The sequence below is a fragment of the Orcinus orca genome, chromosome X (genome assembly GCF_937001465.1).
Source record: "Orcinus orca chromosome X, mOrcOrc1.1, whole genome shotgun sequence".
Taxonomy (NCBI): Eukaryota; Metazoa; Chordata; class Mammalia; order Artiodactyla; family Delphinidae; genus Orcinus; species Orcinus orca.
The window spans coordinates 1547000-1563581 of NC_064580.1; the positions used below are offsets into that span (position 1 = coordinate 1547000).

The 16582-nt window shown below is 54.1% G+C and overlaps 1 long non-coding RNA gene across 3 annotated transcripts; it reads left to right on the forward strand.

The window, feature by feature from the left end:
* The first annotated feature begins 5132 nt into the window (after nt 1–5132).
* On the forward strand, nt 5133–15291 carry LOC117199747 (uncharacterized). Of its 3 annotated transcripts, XR_007474874.1 has the most exons (5): nt 5133–7154; nt 7314–7411; nt 7517–8941; nt 9192–9237; nt 9727–15291. It is a non-coding gene; the product is annotated as an uncharacterized LOC117199747 (long non-coding RNA). The 3 variants fall into 3 exon arrangements; XR_007474873.1 differs by having other exon boundaries at nt 7314–8941; nt 9086–9237; XR_007474872.1 differs by having other exon boundaries at nt 7314–8941; nt 9727–15290.
* The last annotated feature ends 1291 nt before the right edge of the window (nt 15292–16582 follow it).

Sequence of the window (16582 nt, forward strand, 5' to 3'; positions counted from 1 at the left end):
ACTGGGAGCTCGGCGTGGACCGCACGTGGCCGGAAGGTCATGCTTTATATTCCGTTTGTGTTTCCTTTTTATTTACATGTCACACAGACTCCATCTGTGTCGGAGAGTGGGGAGTGACTTATGAAAACAAGGTCTGTTAGAGATGGAGTCACTCAGAGGCACAGAAGGGGTTTAGGACGTTCCACGGGGACCATTTTCCTCTTTGCCTGAGCTGCCTTATTCCTGTACGCACAGCCCAGCATCCCAGCCCGGCGTATGGGTTTCAGATGCAGCCTCCTGCATCCCCGCCAGCCACAGGCCCGGCAGCCCCGGCTCCAAGTCAGGGCTCCATCCCGCCCCCCTCCAGCTTCAAATCCACTTCTTTCCCATTTCACTCTGCAACTGTGATTTAGCCTGACACGCGGAGAATACCGCATCTTGAAACGAAGAGGTGAGACGCTCGGTCTTCCTTACCTGCCAACACCTTCGATCTCTGTGACCTGCGTGCCCACGTGTTCTAGAAACATCTGCAATGCAGACCACTTTGATGAACATCTGTGGAGTGGAGCTTGAACAAAGTAGGAACACAGGCTATTGTATGAGGCATTGTGAGGGCTTGACAAACATTCTCTGCCTCCTTTTTTTTTTTTTCTTTCTGAAGCTGAAAATAGCTTCAGAAGCAACAATCAGATTCCGTACCCAATTCTTTTCCCCCAAAGTCACTTGTCTTGAATTGTAACACGTTTGCTTCTACCAAAGAATCTTGCTTTTCAGGGATGCGGGAGCTGGGGGATAGGTACATCAGCTCACACAGTATGAAACCCCAGGACTCTACTTCTCCAACCCCGCCCGCCAGCTCACACATCCTGAGCAAAAGTCAAATGCCCAGCAAGCAAACAGCCCCGGCCACTCCTGGGGCAGCCCACAAAAAGTTTCACTGCTACAAAGTTCTTTCTTATGTGATTGACAAACATCCTCCTTCCAAGTGTCATCACTTTTCCCTCGTGCTGGGTCCTCGATGCTCTGTTTCCCTGTTTCCCCTGATGCTTCTGTGCAGACCCAAGGGGCTCACTTCCATCAACTAACTATTCTTTGAAAGAAGCCGAGGTTTCCAGCAGCCACTCTTTGCCTCTTTGGAGAAGCCTTCAGTTTGGGGAAGAAAGGGGCGGGGGGCACAGGAGGGAGCTTTGAGGGCATCTTTACACAATATACGATGCAAAGCGCAATCCTTGTAGGACACAAAAGTGTTCTCAAAACATATTAGGACACTGTTATCAAAAAAGTGCCGTCCGGGACTTCCCTGGCGGTCCGGTGGTTAGGACTCAGCGCTTTCACTGCCGAAGGCCTGGGTTCAAACGTTCGATCCCTGGTCGGGGAACTAAGATCCCACAAGCCACGCGGTGCAGCCCTAGGAACGTTAACTGACAGCTTCCAAAATGTAAAAATAGAGACACACTCTTTTTAAAATTTTAATTGAACTATCGTTGATTTACAATGCTGTGTTAGTTTCAGGTGTACAGCACAGTGATTCAGTTATATATGTGTGTGTGTGTGTGTGTGTGTGTGTGTGTGTGTGTGTGTCTATATATATATATTCTTTTCCAGATTATTTTCCCATATAGGTTATGACAAAATATTGCGTATAGTTCTCTGGGCTACACAGCAGGTCCTTGCTGGTTATCTATTTTATATACTAGGCACACTCTTGAATTCACTTTTTCAAATCTGTATGTCTGATTATCAATATTTATAAAGAAATAAGTCAGAAGCTTTTTTAAAATGGAAACCTATGTGCTCAATGCCTGTAAATATATATTAAGCAGTTATTTTGTAATCTATCAAAAACAACTTAGAAGAAGAAGATGATTCCTAAGCCCTAAGGGAGAGGTGAAGAGAGAAGCACAATTAAAAATTTTTGGAATGGGACAGCCACGGAGGTGAGCTTTTATTTACAGACACACGTGAGCATGCGTGCAGGTCCGCGGTAAGAGCTTGGAGACTCTTGGTGACTGGTTTCTTTTCCTTGCGATCTTAGGAAAATTACATAATCTTTTTCTTTTAGCCTCTTTTTTTCTGTTCTGTATACTTGGAATCATCATTAGACTCGCGTTGCTGTCAGAAGGATAAAATGCGATGTAAATAGTATCCCTTTAACTCTGTCTGGTACTTTGTAACACACTCCGTAAGTATGAGATGTAATTGTTATTTATAGGAAGCCACATTTTGTTGTTTCCTTTCGGCAGGCACTCTGGGTTTGTTGCTTGTCCGTATAAAATTCAGAAGGTGACAGGACAGATATTTCTACCTTGTCACACTCTTTCCAGCCTTTGGAGATCAGCCTCACCACCACCCCACCCCCGGATTCAGGAGTGATCTTTCTGGGCCCCAGAGAATGATCTTGGTAGAGGTTGCTGTCTTCAGGCAGAGGAGCGGTCTCTTTTTAGACAGTAAACACCCACAGGGTCCCCAGGATCTCGGGGCTCCCTTGGAGAGGTGATGGGTGGAAACATGCAGTGATGGACATAAGTCATGGAACAGGGCGCTCCTTTCACGGAAGCAGAGGAAGGTCTCCCGAGCGGCCCCTCTCCGGCCGGAAGCTCCCCGAGCATGACTCTGTCCTTCACCAGTGACGCCTCAGCACTTCTGGCTCCATGACCTTGGGCAAGAAACTACCTCGGTTTGTACCTGAAATGGGAATACTGGCGTCGATCCAGAAGGCCATTTGGGAAGGTCTTCTGTAGATCACAGAGGCTACTGTGAACGTGAGGGACCGTGATTTCATTAGGTCTAAAAGGGTCGTGGTTCTGCCCTGGTCTATGTCGGGGTGGGAGGGGGCGAGTGTCTACACTGTGGGCATTACTGTGTCACAGCAAGAGCGTTAACTCACAGATTCATTAAAAGCAGCCGACTTCACACACGCCTGGCCATTTGAATCCGGGGACCCTGTGTTTTTGTCCTGAATTTGCGATGACCCTCTCCGCGGAGACGGCAATGATTACGAAGGAGACGCATTTCATGGGTCACAGAAATAATATGCAGATGGCTGGTTTCTAATTGATGGGAAGGCATATTCTCTGGGAAGTGGAATCAATGCTGATCTGTCGGGATTGAAATGGCGTGTGCGGAACATAACCCAAGGGAGGCCCAGCATGGACCGACCTGACACGTCACCGGATGGGAATGGGGTCCCGCTCCCGTGTGTGTGTGTGTGTGTGTGTGTGTGTGTGTGTGTGTGTGTGTGTGTGGCCAGCACCATCAGCTGTGGGGGACCAACCCTCCGGCCACAGGATGACACCCTGGATGGTCTCAGTTATGTAATGCTGGGTTCTTTTCCTTGTAAAGGTGTTTTCCTACCCCTGCCAGATGGGCCCCACGAGTGACCAGCCCCCAATCACAATGTCCTCCCCCAGGCTCACCGGAGACTCAGGCACCTCCTATGGGTGGCTTCCCCTTTCCTAATCCACTCTCCCGCAGTGTGTGTGTTTGTTGTAATTCTGGCTCCTAATTCACGTGCCGTGCGTGGGATGCAGACTTGTGAGGTACTTTCTCTGGTGGAGGGGGGACAGTTTTCAAGGCATCATATTTGGGGATGTGATCACGAATCTTTTAACCTCCTTTCGCGCAGCTAATTCACCTGATACCTAAGGCGCGGCGCTTCAGAAATTTATCAGAAGTATTTGCCTGGTCTGTTTAGAACCCAGCTGAGCAAATCTTAGGCTCTAGCTCTAGAGATGGGGGTTGGGGGCGGTGGGGGCGGTGGACAGGGGAAGCGGACCGGTCTCCGGAGCTGGGGCAGGCCCTCCAGAGATGCATGTGACAGGAGAGCGTTTCCCCAGCCAGCTCCACAGAACGCCTTCAGAATTCATTTGCATTCGGGGCATTGTCTGGGGGGTGTCCTCGGATCTCTATTCCCTCAAACAGCGTCTGTCATCTTGAAAATGGGTCTCCCCTCCCCGCCCTCCAGGTCCTCGGACACTGGATCCTGGAGACGTGCGCTGGAGGCTGCAGGACCACTCTCCGACTCCGCACCAATTTTAACCGCAGGAGAAAACCCACGCAACGCGCACAAACCCTGATCGCCCCACATCAGACAGGCTCGCTCCCCTTGGGTTTTCCAAAGATTCCTGGGGACGAGGAGTGCCTGCGCTTTCAGTTTCCTTAACCCTCCAGGGGCTGGAAACGGTTAGTGGGAGAGGAATGCACTAACATGAATTGCACAAAGCTGGGCTGCTGAGAGCTGGGGCGGCTCCCTCATGACCGCCGGGACCCAGACATCCCCCTCTGCCCTGATTACCCCAGGAAGACGGCCTAGCCATCTGCAGGTGCATAAACTGGCAGCCTGTCTAAGATGGGTGTTTTTCCTCACGCGTTCCTTCTGCACAGAGACGTTCAGAGAGAGGTATTTTTTTCTGGATAACAAGATATTTATTTAAGTCGCAAACTTGCTCGGCACACCTGGCGGAGGGCAAAGCTTTCCCACTTTCCCTCTCCTCTGGGGTAGGGGGCTAGGGCACCGGGGAGGAATTCCCATCCCCGCGGGTCTGCGCCCCTCGGGGGTGCCTGGGGCGTGAGGAGGGCTCCCCGGGCTTTCGACCCGTTTTCCACTGCTGGCGGGAGGTGTCCCTTTGCGGTGGATGGCGCTCGGCCCCCCCGCGCCGCGCTCTCTCCGCACGGCCCGGCGGGGCTGCCCGGGGTCCTCCGCGCGGGGTCCCCGCGCCCGCGGGCCGACGGCTGGGGACCCGGCAGCGCGCGGCAGCAACCGGGCGCCCGGCAGCTCGGTCCCGCTCCGCCCCGGGCCGCTGCGCAGGTGGCGACCCAAGGAGGGAGCGCCCGGCTCCTCGGATCCAAGGCGCCGGGCTGGATCGGGGGTCGCCCGGCCCTCTGCACGCCCTCCCGCCGCCGCCTCCCCCCGGGTGGCGAGGCCGGGGCGCGGCGCCCACCCGGGGCCGGTCCCGCGCCGGCACCCCGCGCCCGCCGCGAAGTTGCGGCTCGCCCCCGCCTCGCCCCGCAGGGCGGCCGCCGGAGTGCACTCACCCGCTCTGCCCGCTCCGTCCCTGAAGGTCAAGGCCAGGTGGCTGCGGCGGGCGCGCGGTGGGGCCCCGGGCGGGGGGCGCCGGCGGGCCGCCCCGCCCCCATGCCCGGCGCCGCGGGGGCGCCCTCAGCGCGGCGGGCCCCGGGGGCCGCGGCGCTCAGATGCCGTGGTCGCAGTCCACATCGCGGCAGATGTACCAGAGGATCACGTACAGGATGAGCAGGATGGCGAAGATGAAGAGGGCCACCAGGATCGCCTTGGTCACCGGCGAGATGAGCGACTGCATGGCCCCGGCGGGGCGCGCGGGGCGCGGGGCGCGGCGCTCACGACCCCCGAGCGCGCCCGGAGCCCCGCGCCGGCCCCGCGCCTCATCCGCAGTGCTCCGTGCCGGGGACGGGCGCCCGCCGCTCGGCCGCGGCTGCTCGGGGCGGCTGCGCGCGGGGTCCGACCGCCCGGCGCCGCTCCGGGGCCCGCGCTCCTGAGCTCACCGGGCCCGGCGGCCGCGGGGCTGGGCGGGCGGCGCGGGGGGCGCGGCGGCCATGGGCGAGGACGCGGACGCGGACGGAGGCGGCGAGGTGGCGCGCCCGGCAGGTCCCCGCAAACTTGGGCGGCGGCGAGAAGGCGGGCGCGCGGGGACAGGTGGAAGCCCGGCCCCGCGGGGCGCGGCGCGCGGCCGTCCGCGGGCGGCGTGGGGCGCGGGGCTGCCGGGCGGCGGGGGCGCGGCGGGGAGGCGCGGGGCCGCGCGCGGGGAGGGGCTGCGGCGCGGCGGGGGGGGGGAGCCGCGTCCCCACCCGCGGCCCGCGCGCGCCCCTCCCGCCCCGGCGCCCCGGCCCTCTCGCTCCGTCTCAGCCTCGGCGGTCCGTCCGCTCCCCGTCCGCGCGCCCCCCTCGCTCCCCGTTTCCCGGGCGCCCGCCCCTCAGCCCGCGGCCGGGGCGCTGAGCTGTAATTACGGAGGACCGGGGAAGGCGGGCAAGAGGCAACGGCGGAGACGGGCAGCCCCTTCCTGCCCCCTCTCTCCCGGAGCGCGGCTGGCTGGCTGGACTCGGGAGGGGCTGCGGGTTGCATCCAACTCACTGCTGACCCGTGCAGGACGGGGTGCAGACGCGATGGGGCAGAGGCAGGGGGCAGGTTCAGACCGGAGTGCCCTTACGTAAGGGGGCGCCCCGTTCTGGGGGAAATGGATGAAGAGCCCGGGGCTGGACCTCCCGGAATGGGGAGGCGGGCTTGTGCCCTGACGGACGAGAAGCCTCGCATGCCCGCGCCACCTTCCCATACGTGCGTCTCCCACCCTCCTGGGCTGGGCCTTGTGGATGACAAACCAGACCTTGTCCCCCACCGCCTACACACTCTCAGACACACACACACACACACACACACACACACACACACACCCCTTTCCTGCGGGCTGGGCTGCGCTTAGGGCTGATGCCCGCTGGCCCTTCCGGCAGGGACAGCCGGAAGGAGGTAGAATCCCCCCCGCCCAGCACTTCAGGGACGCGGTGCAGGACAGGGGTACCAGGGCCTAGACTAGAACTTCGGGATTTGCGAAAAACAGAGCCACCGGCGTCCCAGAGGATAGGGCGTTCAGGACCCAGGAGCTCCGATTCCAGTCTCCACCACGTGAGGCCCCCAACGCCAGGGGCTGGGTGGTCAGAAGGCCTCATGTGTGCAGGGTGAGGGACTGTGAACGGGAGGAATGCAGCTGCAGGGGAGCCCCCCATCCCTGAGTCCTGGGTGCCTCGGGGGCGGGGGGGCGGCCAGGGGCTCTTTTCCTGTACTCACTCCAGGTGACCTTCAGAGCCTGCACACAGGACACAGGGCCTGACCCCACCGGAAACAGCATCCCCTCTGACGGCAGCCGAGTGAGGATGCGGGCAGGACGTGCACGGTGATCGTGAGGGGATGGTCTGGTCCGGCATGGACACAGGGCAGGAAAGAATCAGGAGTGGATTCCAGAGTGGCCCTGGACCCCTTCCTGCAGCCCACCCCGGGGACTGTGCTCTCCCCGCGGTGCGGCATAGGAAGAATGGAGGGTACCCACCCACGCTGGGGCCAAAGAAGGAGGCCACATCCCCGGCTCCGGGCAGCCAGGACGGGTCTGCGGTCTGTGAAAGGAGTAGGGGCTGAAGGAATGTCCTTGCAGGTGAGGTGACCCAGCCCAGCAGGATTTGCAGTCAGGGGGCTTCTCAAGGTCACCTGGCGGGGTGGGGGGGGTGCCTAGTACCTGCACACACACACAGCAAACAGTTGGTATCCCCCAGGAAGTATCTGATGAGCAGCAATACTGTGCATCTTTTTGCAGGGCTGCAGCTTCTAATTCTGAAGGCATCTGCCTTCCCAGCCTCAAGCTGTCCCCGGGCCAAAACAAGAAGGGCAACGGGCTGCCTGTCCCCGCTTCCGGTACTCCCACCTCACTCGCACACGCAGAGTTCCTGTTTCTTGGGGGTCCGCTAGGGAGGGGAGCCTATCTCTGACATTCTTCGTTAAACTTAACTTTGTCGGCAGAACCTCTCCGATGCCCAGAGCCAGAGCCGCCCTGGTGTGAAGGCATAGGAGGTGTCTGAGGACACATGTCACCATTCTTTGCTCACCAAACGGACTTGGATGTTGACCGTGAGAAAATGAACTCGGTTCAGGGAGCGTTTTCCACATGGCTCTCCTGAGCTTTGGTGCGTTCTGGTTGGTCGCCATCTGTTAACATCTTGTGTGTGTGCGTGTTTAACTTAATCGGATTCCCGGAGGAGCCTTGACATGGAAGCTAGTCCTGTGGATGGCGAGAGAAGAGTCACTCTGTCGAGAAGCATGCCCTTGCCCAGCGCCGTAAAACTCAGACCGTGCCCAGGCTCTGTGCACCCTCAGAGCCAGCCTGCCCTTCGCACCCTCGTCCGGGTTACTTAACTTTTTTTTTTTTTTTTTTTTGCGCGGGCCTCTCACTGTTGTGGCCTCTCCCGTTGCGGAGCACAGGCTCCGGACGCGCAGGCTCGGCGGCCATGGCTCACGGGCCCAGCCGCTCCGCGGCATGTGGGATCCTCCCGGACCGGGGCACGAACCCGTGTCCCCTGCATCGGCAGGCGGACTCTCAACCACTGCGCCACCAGGGAAGCCCGTGGGTTACTTGACTTTTGCTCTCAGCCCCCGTGCCCCGCACTTGTGGCTTTATCTGAAAGCTGCTCTCACACGGAGGCTCCTGTCCGTTCTCCTTCCACTCGCAGAATTGTCCTTGTTGTCTTTTATTTCTATTTACTCCTGCCATGGGTTTTCCTCTTCCAAGTCCTGCAGGAACACAACTTTCAGTGCCTGTGATCTTCCTGGAGTGAATTGTTTTGGAATCAGATACATGGTTGGTTCCGACATCAAATTTCAGGAGCTGCTAAAACCTCTTCCTAGGTACAGTGGCTGAACCCGCAGGCCTCCGGACAATGATTGGTCCCCTCTCAGCCATCAGGGCTTCCTTTTTTTCCCCGACGTGTGTACGTTTGTCTAAAACCTTTCCTTGCTACTGAGTGTATAAAGCAACCTGAAAATCCAGGCCAGACTGTCCCTACAGGGGAACTTGAACTTTAGAGAGAAATCGTGGATGAATCGACACACCTTCATCCTGGCTTTGGTGCACTGTTTTTCAGACTGCAGGTCACGACCGGTGAGAAGGGTCTGAGATGGATTTGGGTGGATGCGATGGGAATTGTTAAAAACCCGGTGGATTGTAACAGCAGACGGCGCCACCTGCAGGAAGCATCGGTGCTGTGTCGGGAAGCTCTGGGTGTGTGTGTGGGTGTGTGTGGGGGCGTGTGTGTGTCTGCGTGCCCATGCGCACACACACATGTGCTGGTTGTTAATGGATACTGTCTGTCAAAGGTGCTAGAGGGTAGCCACCCTGTGGGCGAAGACTTGAAAGATGCAGAAACTACGACGGGGGAGTTTGGATGGAAGGTTAGGAACAAAATTTTTTTTTAATGTTATTGACGTAGAGTTGATTTGCAATCGTGTGTTAATTTCTGCTGTACAGCAAAGGGATTCAGTTACACATATACATACATTCTTTTTTGTATTCTTTTCCATGATGGTTTATCCCAGGATGTTGAAGAGTTCCCTGTGCTCTACAGTAGGGCCTTGTTGTTGATCCATCCTATATCTACTGGTTTGCATCTGCTAACCCCAGACTCCCAATCTTTCCCTCCAGATGGTCTTGGTAAGCAAAGCCATGAGCGGACATCTGTAAGCCACAGGTGAGTCCCCTGGATTGGTTTTCATTTGAGCTGGCGGTAGCATTTGGGAACTCAGGGGCAAGGGCACCCCATGGGTTTGGGGCAGGCAGAGAAGAGCTGGGAAGGTCCCCCAATGACCCAGGGCTCCTGCATGACTAGGAGAATCAGGAATCCAGTCCCCGTCTGTCTGATTGTCTGGCTTGATGTCTGTCTGACCAAGCATTGGCCGTGGTCCACCCAGAGAAGCTGTGGGCCCCTGGCGAGCCACTCTCTCTAGGTAGGCTTGTGCAAGAGATGTGTGTGTTTTCCTGAACGGACTACAGGTCTTTGGGGTAACCCTAGAGCCAGCTGGGGGCGGCCCAGCGTTTTATATAGAAGACTGAACACCTTTCCTGAGAGTTTTTGGACAGTGTCTTTTTCTGGCTTGACTCAACTGCCTGAATTCATCCAATACTAATTGCTTCTCCCTCAGCATCACTTGGAACGCCCACATGTGTGTTTTTATCATAGGAAGCTTGCCCGAACGGCCCCCCGTGTCCATCTCCCGTGGAGGATTACGGATCTGGGGACCCCGTCTCCCGGGTTTCCACGTCGAGTCGCCAGTATTCAGCACCCACGAAGCCTGGTCAGGTGTCCTGTTCCTGGATCCCAGGATTCCCGCTCCTACAACTCGATTTGTGTAACTGTCAGTTTTCTCTCTGGCTCTGTGGCTGGTGCATGTGTCTTGGGATGAGAGGGGCGGTGGTGAAATTAGCATCCTTTTCCATCTTGCTAGGTTTCTGTGATGATAGGTTTTCGCCTACATGTTGGCTTAGGCGAAAACAGACTTGCTAATTGAGGCCAAAAAACAAAGCAAATGGTAAAAACCCACGGGAGCCAATGAACTAAAACGGGATGTTTCCATAGTAGCAAGATGTCACCCTAAGGCTGGGATGGCATTTCATCTTCTTAGCGTGTGGTTTCTGCTTGCCTTTACTCTCTCAGCTTTCTTATCTGTGGGATATGCCTTTTTATAATTTGTCCAAATCCTCTCAAAGCTCATACGGGTCAGCCCAGTGGATAATAGCTAAGGCTTTATGTGGATGCACTCAATACACTGAAACTAAAAATTGAGATGTACCGCATTTCCGTCTGTGAACCGAAACGCCTATAGGAGAAAGACTTCCCCGTAAAGGGAAGCAGCTGTAGCCCATCTGCCTCTTAGAATGGGGTCGCTTTACAAGGAAACATTCCTCACATTCTTGGGATAACTGCTTTGTCCCAGAAGACAGATGCATTAAACTCAGTGCATTGGAAAGGTAGTCATCAAGTAATAGAGTAACCAAGGCAGCGCTCATGGCAAGTTCAGACTTTAGCACTTTAAAAAAAACTTTATCGCAGCAGCTCTGGGTCGGTGACCAACTATAGGAACCGTAGGAAAGGGTTTTACTTTTGAATGGTTGGGTTTGTAGTCTCCTTTTAAGAAATGTTTATCGGGTGGATGGTGTAACCATCTGTATTTCATGCATCAGGGTACTGTCGACAGAGTGTGGAATCTTTTATAACTTGCATGCAGGTCTGTGGCCTCCAATTAACATTTGAAACGCTCCTCAATTAGGAGATCACAAGAGCTGACTTCAATCCGTATTTATGCCCTTTTATGGGGGGGGTCCTTGCTTCCCACAGAGTGGGTGCTCGATAAAGATTGATGGTCCGTGAAAATCAGGGGAAATTCTGCCAAGATAGAGCACTGATGGCTTGTAGGAAAATGCCCACTTTTGTGACAAGCTCAACACCACCCACCCTCCCAAAGGGACGGGGGAAACTCAGGTGTCCGGAGGACCTCCTGGTTCTGTCAATGGGATATTTAACGAGCAGTTTTGCGTTCTTTGAAAAACGTCATATCCTTTAAGGCAGGAATGCCCACATGCTCTACAGCCTTAACCGTCAGGCTGAATGTAAGATGACTAGCAAGGACCTACCGTATAGCACAGGGCACTATATTCAGTATCTGGTAATAACCTATAGGAGTGCCCTAGTAGGGAAAACTACGGGACTGGGGGACTAGAGGGGAACAAACAGACAATATGCATTAATCGAGTCCCCTTTCATGGTGTTTCCTGTGTGCGGAAATATTTTACATAAAGCCCATCCCTTTGAGGGAGGAAGGACTGTGCCCCTTTCAAAGGAGATAGCTGGGGGAGCCAGACCAACTCATCTACGGGGTTTGAACCCCAGCCTTCCTTGCGGGGACAACGGTAGGGGTCATTCAGTGTCAATAGATAATTATGGTTTGTTTCTAAAAAGGTGTAAGAAGTGCGGTTTTTAAATCTCCCCGGCCTTTAACACAAATTCCAAATTTCCAAGTATAAAGCCAGACTTGGGTGCCCACTTGGGGCATCAGAAAACTCATGATGGCAAAGTGTCTCCTATGCTCTGCGTTGTCTAATATTTACTCTCTTTTTAAATCGGAGTATGGCTGGTTTACAATGCTGCGTTAGTTTCAAGTGTACCACAAAGTGCGTCAGTTATACTTCTATAAATATCTATTCTTTTTCAGATTCTTTTCCATTATAGGTGGTCCCAGGATACTGAAAAGAGTTCCCTGTGCGCTACAGGAGGACCTTGTTGTTGACTTTAGGTCCAGTAATACTATCTGTTCATCCCAAGCTCCTAATTTATCCCTCCCCCTCCCCTTTCCCCTCTGGTAACCCTGCGTTAGTGTTCTATGTCTGGGAGTGTGCTTACGGTATTTAGTCTTTAATCGCCCTCTGACCTTGTGCATCTCGCGCCTCCCAGGGTTTGGGCGGGGCGGGGCTGTGACACCCTGGCTGGGTTTCCTTCGAGCATGGGGAGGGTCCTGGCGGGATGACTGTGCGGGGTCATCACGTGTGTGAGGACCTAGCACAGCCTGCGGGGTGAGGCTGCCCCGCAGACTCCAGCTGTGATTCGGGGGCTGCCTCCCGGGACGCAGGCACCGGCGCAGCTCGGATTCCCTTTACCGCGATCTGATGGCGCCACCTACCGGCCCTGCAGGGCGCGCGCTGCCCGCCTGGTCTTTTCCAGGCGCAGCTGCTGTTGCCCGTGCGTCTGTCGGAAGCCTGGTGCCGCCCTGGGTCCACCTGCCCGGCCGCCCCTGGGGTGCTGTGCACGGTGTCACCTGCCGTCCGTCGGGTTTGGGAAGAGCTCAGAGCAGGGCACAAAGAGTGCCCATTTTGTTAGGGATTTCTGAGGTTGCTCACCCCATCTAAGCTTCTTTAATAATGGAAGCTTTTTGGTGATGTGGTGCTGGGTTCTAGAGAGGAAACGGAGGGGGTGGGGAAAGGGGGAGGGAGAGAGAGGCTGAGGCCGATTGGCCATTTCCTGAGCCATGACTGGTTTACAGTGTTATGTAAGTTTCAGGTGTACAACATAGCGGTTCAATGTTTGTACAGGTTAATATACTCCGCTTCCCTTTATTATAAAATGTTGCCTACATTCCTCGTCTTGTACAAGATATCCTTGTAGCTTATTTCATACATAATAGTTTGTGCCTCTTAATCCCCTACGCCATCATGCCCCTCCCCCTTCCCTCTCCCCACTGGGAACTATTAGTTTGTTCTCTATCTATGTGAGTCCGCTTCTGTTTTGCACAGACGTTCATTTGGTTTATTTTTTTAGATTCCACACATAAGTGATATCATGCAGTACTTGTGTCTGACATCTCATTAAGCATAATATTCTCTAAGTCTATCCATGTTGCTGCCAATGGCATTATTTCATTCTTTTTTATGGCCGAGTAATATTCCACTGTATATATGGACCACATCCTCTTTATCCATTCCTTGGCTATTGTGAATAGTGCTGCTGTGAATACCGGGGTGCATGTATCTTCTCGAATTAGAGTTTTCATTTGTCTCTGGACATATGCCCAGGAGAGGAGGTGCTCGATCACGTGTGATGCACTCTTCTCCCCCCAAATGAGAAGAGCAGCGTCACTGGGGTGTTTGAAGCCATCCACCGTATCCAGTGAAATCACTATCGGAACACACGGGCTCCGTGAGGCCGCGGGCCGCATGCGCGAGGGCGCGCCGTCCACAGGGCACCGGGGTGGTGGCCGCGGGGCTCGCCATCGCAGCGCTTCCTCCCCAGAGACACCTCAGTGGCATCCGGGAACCCCGAGGAGCGCGGCGCTCAGGGGCTGCAAGTTTCCAGTGAAATCACTATGGGAACACAGAAGCCCTGGAATTTCAGTGGCTTAACACATTAAATGTTAAATGTTTATTTCTAGGAATTCCCTGGCAGTCCAGTGGTTAGGATTATGGCCTGTCACTGCTGCGGGCCCAGGTGGTTTTTTTTGTTTGTTTTTTTGTGTTTTTTGGCTGCGTTCGGTCTTCGTTGCTGCAGGTGGGCTTTCTCTAGTTTCGGCGAGCGGGGGCTGTTCTTCGTTGCGGTGCGCTGGCTCCTCATTGTAGTGGCTTCTCTTTCTTGTTGCGGAGCACGGGCCCTAGAGCGTGCGGGCTTCAGTAGCTGTGGCACACAGGCTCAGTAGTTGTGGCTCGCGGACTCTAGAGCGCAGGCTCAGTAGTCGTGGCGCATGGGCTTAGCTGCTCCGCGGCATGTGGGATCTTCCCGGACCAGGGCTCAAACCCGTGACCCCTGCATTGGCAGGCGGATTCTTAACCACTGCACCACCAGGGAGGTCCTGCTCATTTATTTTTCAAGAAGTGTTTTCACGGGGGGAACATAAACTAATTGGTGGTGTTGGAAAGATCCTACGTTGTGTGAGACTTCCAATTATGATGGTAAAGTGATGTTTAGAGTGTGGCCATGGTGGTGACAGCTGAAGTTAATTGATAAGGGACGTCATGATCATAAAAGCGGCATCTTGATGAATATTAAGATAACTCCAAGAGGTGGGTATTCCAAGAGCAACGTAAATCAACGTCTGAGTCATGGGAGGAAGGGCAGAGGAACCCCAGAACAGTTAAGTTCACGTGCTTTGTGGGCAGAACCCAAATGCCATCTTCAGGCTGGATGACCCTTGGCAGGTCCCAGCCTTGTATCTCAGCCCTTACAATGGGGTGTCTTTAGTCCATTCGGGCTGCTATAGCAAACTATCACAGACTGGGTGGTTTATAAATAATAGAAGTGTATTCCTCACAGTCCTGAAGGCTGGAGGTCTGAGATCCCGGCGAGGGCAGATTTAGCGTCTGGTGAGGACCCTCTTCCTGGTTCATCGATGGTGTCTTCTCGCTGTGTCTTCACCTGGTGGAAGGGTCGAGGGAGCTCTCTGGGGTCTCTTTTCTAAGGACACTAATCCCATTGAGGGGGGCTCCACCCTCATGACCTCATCACCCCCAAAGGCCCCACCTCCTGACACCATCACGTTGGGGGTTAGGGCTTCCATATATGAATTTTGTGGGGGGACATAGACTTTCACTCTATATCATGGGGGTGAGGAACCAACTCTGCAGGGTTGTAGTGAAAATAAAATCAGATCACATAAAGGACTTAGTACCTGGTGCTTAAAAACCAGTCCATAAATATTAACTCTCATTACTTTTAAGACATGCCTGTTCATGTGGGAAATAACACTATAATAATAGGTTTAACATGCAAAGGAAAGGTGATTCTTTACTTGGTTGTGCTTGTCATAAATATGTTCCCAGGGGCAGAAGATGTTCTGTTTTATATTAAAAATATAAAAAAACCTCTTGACTTCTCATTAGCCTCTTAAAAATATTGCAGTGATGTCCATGGTATTAAAAATGTAGGGACTTCCCTGGTGGCGCAGTGGTTAAGAATCCGCCTGCCTAGGCAGGGGACACGGGTTCTAGCCCTGGTCCGGGAAGATCCCACATGCCATGGAGCAACTAAGCCCGTGCGCCACAACTACTGAGCCCACATGCCACAACTACTGAAGCCCACGCGCCTAGAGCCCGTGTTCCGCAACAAGAGAAGCCACCGCCGTGAGAAGCCCGCTGACCGCAATGAAGAGTAGCCCCCGCTCGCCGCAACTAGAGAAAGCCTTCACACAGCAACGAAGAACCAACCCAGCCAAAAGTAAATAAATAAATTTATTCAAACAAAATGCAAACTTTTAAGAGATATTGTTTGTCGAGGAGCAGGGAGAGAGCAGTGCCTTAGCTGGCCTCTGGCCAGGATGGCTGGTGATTGATTGATTGAATTTTATTTTTTAATTATTCAAATCATACATTAATTAAATGTTAAAATTCACATTCAGCATTGGCTTCAGGGTACTTGAGTGTTTCAGATGGTTTTCTCTCCCGGTGCAGAATGCAGTTACACAGGGCACCTCTCTCCCAGGGGTAGCTGGAAACGGAAGGAGACCTCACAGAGCTTCCTTTTTCCGTGAGTCTAGAATTCAGTTTTGACGCTGACCCTTCAAGGTATGGAGAACATTGGGTGAAAGACCGCACGCTCAATGAAGTGGTTTTAAAATCTCCTTCTAAGCAGCCCCTGTTGGCCCTAGGAACTCTTTTCTTCCCTCTGGTTCTGATTGTCTGGGACACTTTGCCTTGCAAGGCAGGCTCTGCGGAAGGGAGGGAAGTCCTTCCGCATTTGGGTTTTAGATCCTCCTTCTTTTTCTGATAGCCATCTGCTGGGAGCAACTTGAGATCTGCTCCCAGAAAATTTGTGAATTAATCTCATCCATGTTATTTGTGGTGAGTAAATTAATAAATATGGTAGATAGAGATAAATATATAGATGGGTGGATGCATGGATAACCTGGATGGATGGATGGATGGAGGGATGGAGAGATAGATGATGGATGGATTATAAATAGATGATAGACAGATGGATATAGATAGATGGTAGGTAGGTAGATATAGATGCATGGATGGGTGGAAGAATGGATGGATAGAGAGGTGGATGGATGGATGGGTAAATAGATGATTGATAGATTTATAGATAGATAGATACATGGAAGGAGGGACAGGCGGGTCGAGAGCTGAAGCAGTAGTCACCCCTGAAGACTCCTGACCCAAAGGCCGGCTGCCTCAGAACCAAGAGCCGGGCCCTGTCCTCAGGTGGTGAAGGCTCCCAGCACCCTCTAGAACTAAGTGGGCTGGTGCGTTGCGCTCAGAGAAGAAGAATGGTCCGTGACACTCATCATGAACCCCCTGAGTACCAGGCTTTGGACACAGGTTTTACTGAATCCTCCCCAGGCCCAGGGAAGGGGCCACAACCATGTCCGTGTCAGATACGTCAACAGTCCAGGAGCTTAGGAGTCGTTCAGAATCATGGGATTGGGCTTCCCTGGTGGCGCAGTGGTTGAGAGTCCGCCTGCCGATGCAGGGGACGCGGGTTCGTGCCCCGGTCCGGGAAGATCCCACATGCCGCGGAGCGGCTGGGCCCGTGAGCCATGGCCGCTGAGCCTGCG